Here is an 11,015-nt window from a genome sequence, read left to right as displayed (position 1 = left end):
AGATGGAAAGGTTAGCAAATTGTGAAAATCGAAAGTGTATGATTAGTGATAGATGATAGGAATGAATTGTGTGTAAAATTTGGACTGTAGAAGGTTGAATTGGGTAGATCTCGTAGCAGAGAAAGCCATTGCAGATCTGTGAGCTCTGGTTTCTGGTCATACGCGTATGGCACTAGGCAATACGCGTATGAGATGTTGGTACGCGTATGGGGGGAAGCCTTGCGCGTATGGGTAAGAAAGATGACATTTTGAACGTGAATTGGTCTCTGTTGGTACGCGTAATGGGAGATTGTTACGCGTAGCATACGCGTATGAGACAGGTGATACGCGTATGAGTTGGGCGAGGAAATGCGCAATACGCGTATGAGAGTGGGCATTACGCGTATGGGTTTGGCCAGGTTTGGGCAATACGCGTATGGAAGATGCAATACGCGTATGGGCAGAATTGTGTTTTGCTGTGCTACTGTTGTGCAGTTTTTGGTTGTTTAGGCTGAGTGATGCGACTTAGCTGAGATATGATGTGATAGGGATCATTTCCCGTTGTTTTGAGTGGCATAGGTATTAGTAGAGTGTGCTAATACTGTGTTTGCTTTTGTGGCATGATATGATATGCTTTTGTGATTAATTATGTTGATGATGTGTGATGGTATACATGATGATGTGAATGTATACATTTGTGAATAGACTGTATTATGGCTTAGAGTGTGAGCATGTGTCTATTCTTGATTATTGTTGATGTTTCATTGCTAGGTGATTAGCATGCATATTGTGGCCTTCGGGTGGTAGCTAATTCCCATGGTGAGGAATTAGTGAGTTTAGTCATTTTTGGACTGTTGTTGATTGTTTGCATGCTAGGTGAGTAGCGTGCATTTCATGGCCCATTTGGGGTGGTAGCTAATTCCCATGGTGAGGAATTAGTGAGTGAGTCACTATGTCTCAAATGAGTGGGACTAGTGAGCTTGGTAGCCGTGCCTGGATTTGGACGGTGAGGTTGAACTATATGTTCACAAATAGTCGGTACCGCATGCATAGAGTCTCATTGCATAATAAATGTATGGCATATAATATGAATGGATGTATTCCAGTATTATATGTGTGTTGTGTGTTGTGTTGTTGATGTTGAGTATGATTGAGATTATATATATGCTATATGTTATTGTTGAATATGATGTTTGAACGGATACTGCCGCTGCTGAGTGTGTAGTCTGGTTAGGGTGAATTAATGTGTTAATTACTTAGCATTACATGTTGTTCTATAATGCTTGTTATATTGATTGAGGAACTCACCCTTACGCCTATTTTTCAGGTAACGAGAAATGAGTTGAGTAGAAGCTAATGCTTGGAGTCTAGAGTAGTTCTTATGGGTCATGCTCTGATAGATGTAACATCGGGAGGGGATGTTTTAATTAAATTGATATTGGTTGTTGAATGATTTACATGTATTGTGTTACATGTTTTACATTGATGTTGAAATATTCCGCTGCGAATTATGCAAAAGAACCTTATTTTGATTTAAGTAAATGAGCATGACAGGAGGCTTGATAAGTTTGTTAAATGATTGTGTGACACCCTTCGGGGCATAATTACTCTGATGAATATATTGTTATTTTAATTATAATAATTTGGGGTATTTAGGAGGGTGTTACAAGTATTACATCTACCTCAAGGATAACTCAAACCTAATAGCTAAAGGTTATGAAAAAGTTTTGATTAAGAAAAGTGGCCGTTGAAACCACAAAAGTATTTGGATAAGTTATATTTACCAATGAAAAGTATTGACAAAATATGGTCAAAGTTGACTTAGAGATTCAATTCAAAATAAGTGTTATGAAAAGAAAGTTTGAAAATCAAAAGCATAAGGCTTAGGTTTCTAATGTTTTAAAAGAAGTGTTAAATGTTTGCACAAAATTTTTGGCTTCGGTTAGAGTGGAGGGAAGAAGAAGAATGGCTAAAGTCCTAATCATACATGAGATGAAGGATAAGAAATAAGACCACAAATGGAGTTCCTCTCTTGAGATCATATTGATGATCCAAGTAGCTTCCATCCTTTGGAATATGCAAGCAAAATAAGTGTAAGCTCAAGCAATCAACATAATCAAACAAGCTCTTAGAAGATCCTCAATGTCTCTTGTATCTTTCACTTTGGATGAACATGGCAATGGTTCTTCAATTTGAGCTCACATAGGATACCCCTAGCACAAAAGCACACACATCAAAGAATTCTATGAAGTAAATCAAGAATGGACAAGAGTGAGTTTAGAGATTTGGTCCTTCTAATCCATCTTTAACATTAAGCTCCTTTTTACTCCAATTTTGCATAGGGAATATCCTAGAAACTAAGTCCATTTTGTCCATTTCTTTGCATTTGGTCCATAACAATCAAAACAAAACACAAGCACAATAATATATACACAATTATGTGCTCAAGTGAGCAAAAGGCAAATTGCATTAACATAAACATGTGCTCAAATGAGCAAAGGAAAAAGCAAATGAATAATATGTACAAGACTAGTAAATTGCATAAATGTAAAGTGCAAGAAGTAAATGTTAATAGTTAATGGTTAATGTTAGAGTTAGTGTGCCATAAGGAAAATTTAGCGCTATGTTAAGCAATCGTAATTGGACTTATGTAGAAGTCACAACTATCTGAGGCCGGTCAATAATAATGTAGGCAACAACACAAGTTAGAGGTCTTGATTAGTGAATCAAACTCCAACAACTTGCCATGCCAAAAAGAAGATGAGAAATGATCTTGTATTGATTTAGGTTCTTTGCATGATTTAGGAAGCAGCCTATCCTTAATGCAAAGTCATTCACTTGATCTATGATCAAGATGAATTAGATTTGAATCAAGGAAGATTAAGCCTCCATGTATCAATGCTAACCATCAATCTTTAACTCATTGATCAAAAAGAAGAAAGAAAGAAGAAGATGAAGAAGATGAAGAGTTAAAGTGCATAAATGGAAATGGTATGTACTAATCAACAAGTATTAATCAAAGATAGAGAAGATCAAGGTCAAATAATAGAAAACAGAAGCAAAATGAAAATTAGAAGTCAAGAAACAAATAAAATATTTTTTGACATTTTTTAATATTGAAATAAAACTTGAATTAAAATAATAAAGAAAGGTCAAACTTCAAACTCACTTCAAATCAACTTTGAAAAGTCCAAGTGAATTATCCAAAGTTCAACAAGGTTAAACAAAGTTTGACAAAAAATTTCAGCATTTTAAAAAGTCAGAAACTATTTTAAATCAATTAAAAATGCATAAAAATAACCTAATTGAATTAAAATCTCAAATAAATCTCAAATTAATTAATAAATTAATGAAAATATTTTTTATAGATCTATCATCATTCAAAGAGGTTAGAAAAATATTTTTGTATTTTTTGGATATCAAAAACTATTTTAAATGAATTAAAAATATCCAGAAAAGAGAAAATTGCTAAAAAATATCAAATGATGAAATAAAAAATATTAAAAATCATTTTTAGAAATTATAAATTAAAAGGAGAAGAATGAAATTGGTCCCATAATTTTTGGACCAATAATGAGAGAGATATGAATTTTTAAAATAAAATGGAATTAAAATAATAAAATAAAATAAAATCAGAAATTAGAAAAAGGAGAAAAAGCGTGGACCGTCTGATGATCTCTCATTAATTGACGTGGATCATCACGTGGCCAAGAAGCGCACGCTCACCATACACGCGAGTCAAACGCATCACATTGAGCCATTAAATGAGTCATAACATTGGACACGCGTGATTGCATCTGGGAAAAGCAATGGACGATTTTGATTTGATCTGGAGACCAGACGGTGGCCAGCACCACCGTCTTCTTCGGCCAACTTTCGGCCACATCCAAAGTTACAGAAATAAAAATAGTAACCAAATGGCACGATTCAGGCATCAATCGAGAGCTGGGGTGATGTACATCACCCCTATACCACTCAATTCCATTCTAGATCTCTATATTGAGAGAAATCAGAAGTGGAAATTCTGTGGTGTTCATATGAACTTCATGATTTTCAAAAATTGAAAGTATAACAATGTTGCCTCTATGCAGAGGACTTCAAATCACACAACAACAAAGAAAATAGAGCACTATACAAGCTGATTCAGAGCAAATAACAGTTGAAGTAAACCTTTGATTTGCAAGGCTTTGAGTCACAATCTTTGGATGCTTTTGCTTACAGTAGACACTATGGATCAAAGAGAGAAGGTTTAGGAACTTTGAGATCTGAAGATTGATCAATGAAATCAAAATTCAGATCTGAAAAATTTGAAGAAAAATGAATTAGTTCCTTTAGTGATGGCTAGGATTTCAGTTCAGCAGCAATTTGGGCGCCTTAAGGTTGAAGAAATGAAGATCATAGGCATGGTATTTATAGGAGAAAGCAATGTTGAATGCATGAACCAAAGTTTGCATGAATGGAAAGGGCCTCCATGCATGGGCCTGTACAAGCGCATGGAGGGCCCAATTCCACTTGGAATTGGAAGCTAATGCATGATGAAAGCAAAATGGACGTGCAGATTGGACTGTGTTAGCTCATGCAAGGCAAATGAAATGATTTTTCCAAAAATGCACTATAACATTCAAGTCTTCGAAAATGCCATGTTAAAAATAGGAACACCACCTCATCAGTAATGGTTGGAAAGCTTATTGCATAAGGATCATTTGTTATGTTGATCAAAATTCCATTTGGGCCTTGGAAATTAATGAAAATTGGACATGAAGTGTAGGGTGCAAAACATGCATATGTGAGATTTTCAAAATTGGCCAAAGTTCAAGCCCTTCTGTCTCAATGATACAAGCTCCAAATGACAACATCTTCAACATCAAAGTTGTAGATCGTTTCAAGATAATCAATTTGGACTCAAATTTTTCATCATTTGGATTTTTGATGAAGACGTTATGGGCACTTGAAGTTGGACTTTTTCACATTTCAATGCATTTGGTCCAAAGTTACCTATAATGTTTTGCATTATCACATGTATTTCTTTTGAGATTTTGAAATTTTTCTCAACATAACATTTGAAGTAGACATCTTACTCTTTCCAATTCATTTGATATCACCTCAAAATCATGAAAAATGAAGGATTTATTTCCTTGGGAAGTTGACCTAAAATTAGGGTTTCAGTCAAAATGACCTATAATGTCTTGGAATGGATGATGACCTTCCAAGATTCAAATAAATTTTTGATGAACATGAAAGTTGTTCATATGGTCCTTAAGATCAATTTTTCTCTTGAGTTCGTCTCCATTTGACAAGCACATAAAAAGTTAGGTCTCAGTGTATTTCAAAATAGTTAGATGAATTGACTGATCAACTTCTCAAGTCCACACCTCATCTCTTAGTGAATTGATGATTGAGGGCACTCATATAGGTTCAAATATGCATGAAATGATGAATTAAAGAACTTACCTTGATTTTATTTGACCATGGGTTGAGGTTGCTTCATGAGCAAGGCACAGTTGATGAACAGATGGATTAGGGTTTCCTTGAGAAACAAGCCTCAGATCCTTTGATTTGATTTGATCAAAATGATTAATTGAGATACTTGGGAAGCATATTTTATGAATGAGAACTTTGGGAACCATTGTCATGCTTGCTTTCATCTTCCCTTGGCCATATCAATGCACATAGGGTCTCCTAGTAGCTTTAGACCTTGTGACTGCTCAAGCTACAAACAAAAGATGTTAGTGACATATTTTTGTGCTTTTGGTTAGTAAAATAAAATGAGAAAAGCAAAAATATACAATTCAAGTATGCTTGGTGACCTCAAACCAACTCACAAGAGATCCCAACCAAAGGGAACGAGCCAAGATGCTTATGATCCTTGAGGCAATGCCAATGCAATGTTATGATGCCATGAGGGATCTTATGGTCAAAATTAGGGTCTTACAGATGCCCCTATTTAAGGTCATTCTAGCCGGAGAAGTGAAGGTTAAAATCTTCGTCTCGACGAGGTAGAATGGGCTTAAATAATAACAAAGAGACGAATTTTGGTCCCTAAGAGACCTCATGATGCAAATGTATGTATGCAAAAGGTAATACTCTGTGGAGATATGTGTCCACAAAGAGAAAAGAAATCAGGAGAAACTGACAATCCATATGAGTAATACACTCAATGGGACAGAGACTTTGGGGATTCTAATGGGGATAAGAAAGGGAATAAATTGCGTGAGCAAGTCACGTCTTGAGACTTGCTGAGAGACGCGAGAAGAATTCCACGAAAATAAATCAATTGAAGGACTCAAGCTGACTCAAAGATGCATGTATTGGGGAATATGCCAATGTAGAAAAACTATCCACGAAGGATACTTCGGATGAAAATCCGGACTCAGATGGGGGATATCCACTAAGGGACTCAATGGGGAATGTCCAACCATGACTCATCTGAGGAAACAAACAGGATGAGGTATTACCGGTTACTGGGTAGTAAGCTCAAGGAGACATGTGATCACAACACCGATATAAGGATGAGAGAACAACACGCTCAGGGAGAATGAATATCTAAGACCGGTATGAGGGTGAGAGATATCAAACATCCAAAACATATGAGGAAGACCTAAAAAGGTGTATTTCAACTCAGGAAATCTGACTCCACAGGGGACAAAAGTCATAATAGGGAGCAGAAAGGAGGGAACACCGGGGATACCGGTTACTGGGCATATAATAGGTGATCGACCAAGCGTGAATTGGGGAATATTTCCAAGACACCCATCATCTGAAAAGAGGGCTGAAAAAGCAAACTCGATTACAGGATGGGTATTCGACTCCGCAAAAAGGGAATACGAATCTTACTCGACTGGGGGAAGACCAAAAGACTTCGACTGAAGAGCGCATGAGATATACTATCTATTACCGTCAGAACGTAGATAATATACTCGCATGGAAGATTATTCACGACCGATTACTGGGTTAATAAAGGATAAATCGACCGAAAAGAAAGGGCATCGGGATACCGAATACTATGTATAAAATGATGACCAATCAAAGGGAGAAACAATCATTACCCATCAAAGGTAAATGGAAGATGACCCGCTGGGGATACATTGACAAAGGCAATGATCCGGGAGATATACCACCGGTTACTAGGAGATATACTCAAAAAGGTGAAGGAAAATCAATACCGAATATTGGATAAAGATAAACGTCAAAGAGGGGATTACATCTACTGGATACCAGGTAGAAAACCACGAAAGAGTAACCGTCATCGGTTAGGATGACCAAAATAAGGTTCACTTTGCAAGAGGATCAAATGGGGTTTACAACTACCGGTATAAGGGTAGAAAACCACAGACTCCGTCGGGGAAAAGATGGATAATTACTGGTTACTGAGCAATTATTCATCTAAACTACGGGGAAGTGCAGGGATAAATCACAATAAGCCAATCCAGGAACAAACTAGAGAGGCACAATGAAACAAGACTCATTCCCATGAGGATATAACTCAGGGGGAACTCCATCCCAATATATGTGTTGGAAGGAAATAGAAACAATAATCATCCACGAGGACATAACTCAGTGGGGAACATGGAAGAAAGAATAAACACTTTCTGCTTATGGGGCTGACTCTACATGGGGAGATCAGACACAAACATCTGCTTGGTGAAATATGTATCACCGAATGGCAGGAGATATCAAACAAAGGTATTTATGGAAAATAATGCGACATGAATATTTAAATGTTAAAACTTATGCATATATGCGTGGTTTATGTATGATGAATGCTGACAAAACAGACATATCTAACACAAACAGGTCCAAGATCAATGAACAAACATCTGGTACTACATCTCGAGAGAGAAGGCCAGGGCCACTGGAGAACAACCAATCTGATGGGGCAAGAGATACCAGGAAACAAAGATCTCTGGAGGGCAGGGAGAATCAACCACTCCAGTTGGGGACATGATCAAATAAAATATATCGTAGAATCGACTTTACTGGGGACATTATCAGAGGGGAAGATGGAACTCTGTGGGGAACAACCACCAATCAGATGGTTCTCGTGTCACCATACATATTGCACTACTGAAGAAATCACATCTACTAAGGAAGAAGGGACATTACTCCGCTGAAGGAAAGATAAACATCTTCATCAATTACTCAGCTCGGGAGGAAACCACAAACGGGTTCTGATCAGGCAAATGCTGGAGATACCCTGATGGTGACCATACTGGTGAGTATAAGTGGGATCAACCCTACTGAGGATGGTTAAGGAGCGAATTACCGGAGGTCAAAAGTAGCCAAGTCCTCAGAGGGAAAGCTACAAACTAAGTTTGATGAAAACTCCACCTACGTCAGGGATTTCCTGCTCACTCCGAGGGGAAATTCTCACTTGAAATGGGAGGAAACTGACTCCTTCAGAAGGATTAGCATGTCCGATTCATCAATCTATAAGGGATTTTTAGGTCAATCCACATAAGGGATGACAACCATATAATTGATAACACAAATGTTAAATCCAGACTTCAATGGGGGTCTAGAAGTTTGAGATCACACCCAGAACTCCCAAATCTCCCGGGATTTGGTGGAGGTACAACTTGAAAGGCAAAAAAAGAAGAGGATACAAACATGCTGGGAATACGAACCAATGTCTTACCCTTTTGGGGATCATACCATCCTTGGGAGAGCACTAAAGACGTTCCAAGTATCCTTTTGTCATTGTGAATGTTCACTTTGTTTAAAAATAATTTATGAAAAATTTATTTATTTAAAACAATGACTTTTATCCATTAAAACATGCAGAACATTTGTTGAATAGAAACAAATGAGAGTGCAAAGATTTGGATAAAGGCTCAAATTTATTTGATGGGATGGCAGTCTGCAAATGGCAAGACTCCATAAATCTTTACAAATTTGAAAATGGTGATATATATTGGAAAAGGGCTACATTTAATATAATGACCATTTCTCCACCAACTCTGAATTCGATGTATTTGAAGCTTCAGTTGACGATGACTGAGCGAGAATCTTTGACGGATGACAGTTTATAGAACAAAGTCTTGCTAGGATGCAGTTACTTGCCAGATCCCTAATTTTTGACTAGATTGCCCCAAGGTGAGGTACTCAATCTAGCGGGATGCATATTTTTTTTCATGTCTCTAACTTTTGCCTGGATCGCCCTTTCGGGTTTTCAATCCACCGAGACGCTCATTTTTGCCTAAGCCGCCCTTTCGGGTTTTCAACTTAGCGAGCTATTCTGTTATTTTTTTTTTAAGCGAAGTATTTCTTGACTGCATCTGAATTCACAGGACGAGTGAAATCCTCCCCATCCATAGTTGTAAGTATCAAAGCACCGCCTGAAAATGCTCTCTTAACAACATATGGACCTTCATAGTTTGTAGTCCACTTTCCCCTAGAATCGGGCGCGAAAGACAGGAGTTTCTTGAGCACGAGGTCACCTTCTCGAAACACACGAGGCTTGATCTTCTTATCAAAGGCTTTCTTCATCCTTTGCTGATATAACTGACCATGGCACATGGCAGTCAATCTCTTCTCTTCTATCAAATTCAGCTGGTCATAACGACTTTGAATCCATTCAGCATCAGTCAACTTGGCTTCCATCAAGACTCTCATTGATGGGATCTCCACCTCTATTGGGAACACAACCTCCATGTCGTAAACAATAGGGAAAGGGGTTGTCCCTGTTGAAGTGCGGACAAATGTACGATATCCATGCAAAGCAAATGGCAGCATCTCATGCCAATCTTTGTACATAACAACCATCTTCTGGACAATCTTCTTGATATTCTTATTAGCAGCTTCAACAGCCCCATTCATCTTGGGTCTGTAAGGAGAAGAATTATGATGTGCAATCTTGAACTCGCTACACAGCTCTTTCATCATCTTGTTGTTCAAGTTAGATCCATTGTCAGTAATGATCTTATCCGGCACACCATAACGACATATGAGTTGATTCTTGATAAACTTCACAACCACCTGCCTGGTCACATTTGCATATGACGCCGCTTCGACCCATTTGGTGAAGTAATCAATAGCTACGAGAATAAATCTGTGATCGTTGGACGCTTTCGGCTCTATCATGCCAATCATGTCAATTCCCCACATGGAGAAAGGCTATGGTGATGAAATCACATTCAGAAGTGTCGGGGGAATATGAATCTTATCCGCATAAATCTGACACTTGTGGCATTTCTTCACATATTTGCAGCAGTCAGACTCCATTGTCAGCCAATAGTAGCCTGATCTCAACATCTTTCTAGCCATGGCATGTCCATTGGAATGAGTTCCAAACGAACCCTCATGGACCTCAGTCATTAACATGTTTGCTTTGTGTCTATCCACACATTTGAGCAGAACCATGTCAAAAATTCTCTTATAAAGCACTTCGCCATCGAGGTAGAAACTGCCTGATAATCTCCTTAAAGTCTTTCTATCTTTCACAGATGCCCTAGGCGGGTAAATCTAGCTCTGAAGAAAGCACTTGATATCATAATACCGTGGCTTATCATCTTGCACCTCCTCTACTACAAATACATGAGTTGGTCGGTCCAAGCGCATTACAGTGATATTGAGAACTTCATTCCAAAGTCTAACCACAATCATTGAAGCAAGTGTAGCAAGAGCATCTGCCATCTGATTCTCATCTCGAGGGATATGATGGAAGTCAACTTCAGTAAAGAACATTGAAATCCTTCTCGCATAATCTCTATATGGGATGAGGCCAGGCTAATTCGTCTCCCATTCACCCTTAATCCGATTAACAACAAGAGCCGAATTAACATAAACATCAAGATGTTTGATCCTAAGATCAATACATTCTTCCAATCCCATAATACAGGCCTCATACTAAGTCATATTATTCGTGCATTTGAAAGTTAGCCTTGCTGTAAAAGGAAAATGTGTGCCCTGAGGAGTAATAATCACTGCCCCAATACCATTTCCATATTGATTTACAGCGCCATCAAACATCATGCTCCATCGGGAACCAGGCTTTGGCCCTTCATCGAGCGTAGGCTCATCGCAATCTTTCATTTTCA

The sequence above is a fragment of the Lathyrus oleraceus genome, chromosome 3, assembly GCF_024323335.1.
Source record: "Lathyrus oleraceus cultivar Zhongwan6 chromosome 3, CAAS_Psat_ZW6_1.0, whole genome shotgun sequence".
NCBI lineage: Eukaryota > Viridiplantae > Streptophyta > Magnoliopsida > Fabales > Fabaceae > Lathyrus > Lathyrus oleraceus.
Note: the sequence above shows the minus strand (reverse complement) of the source record.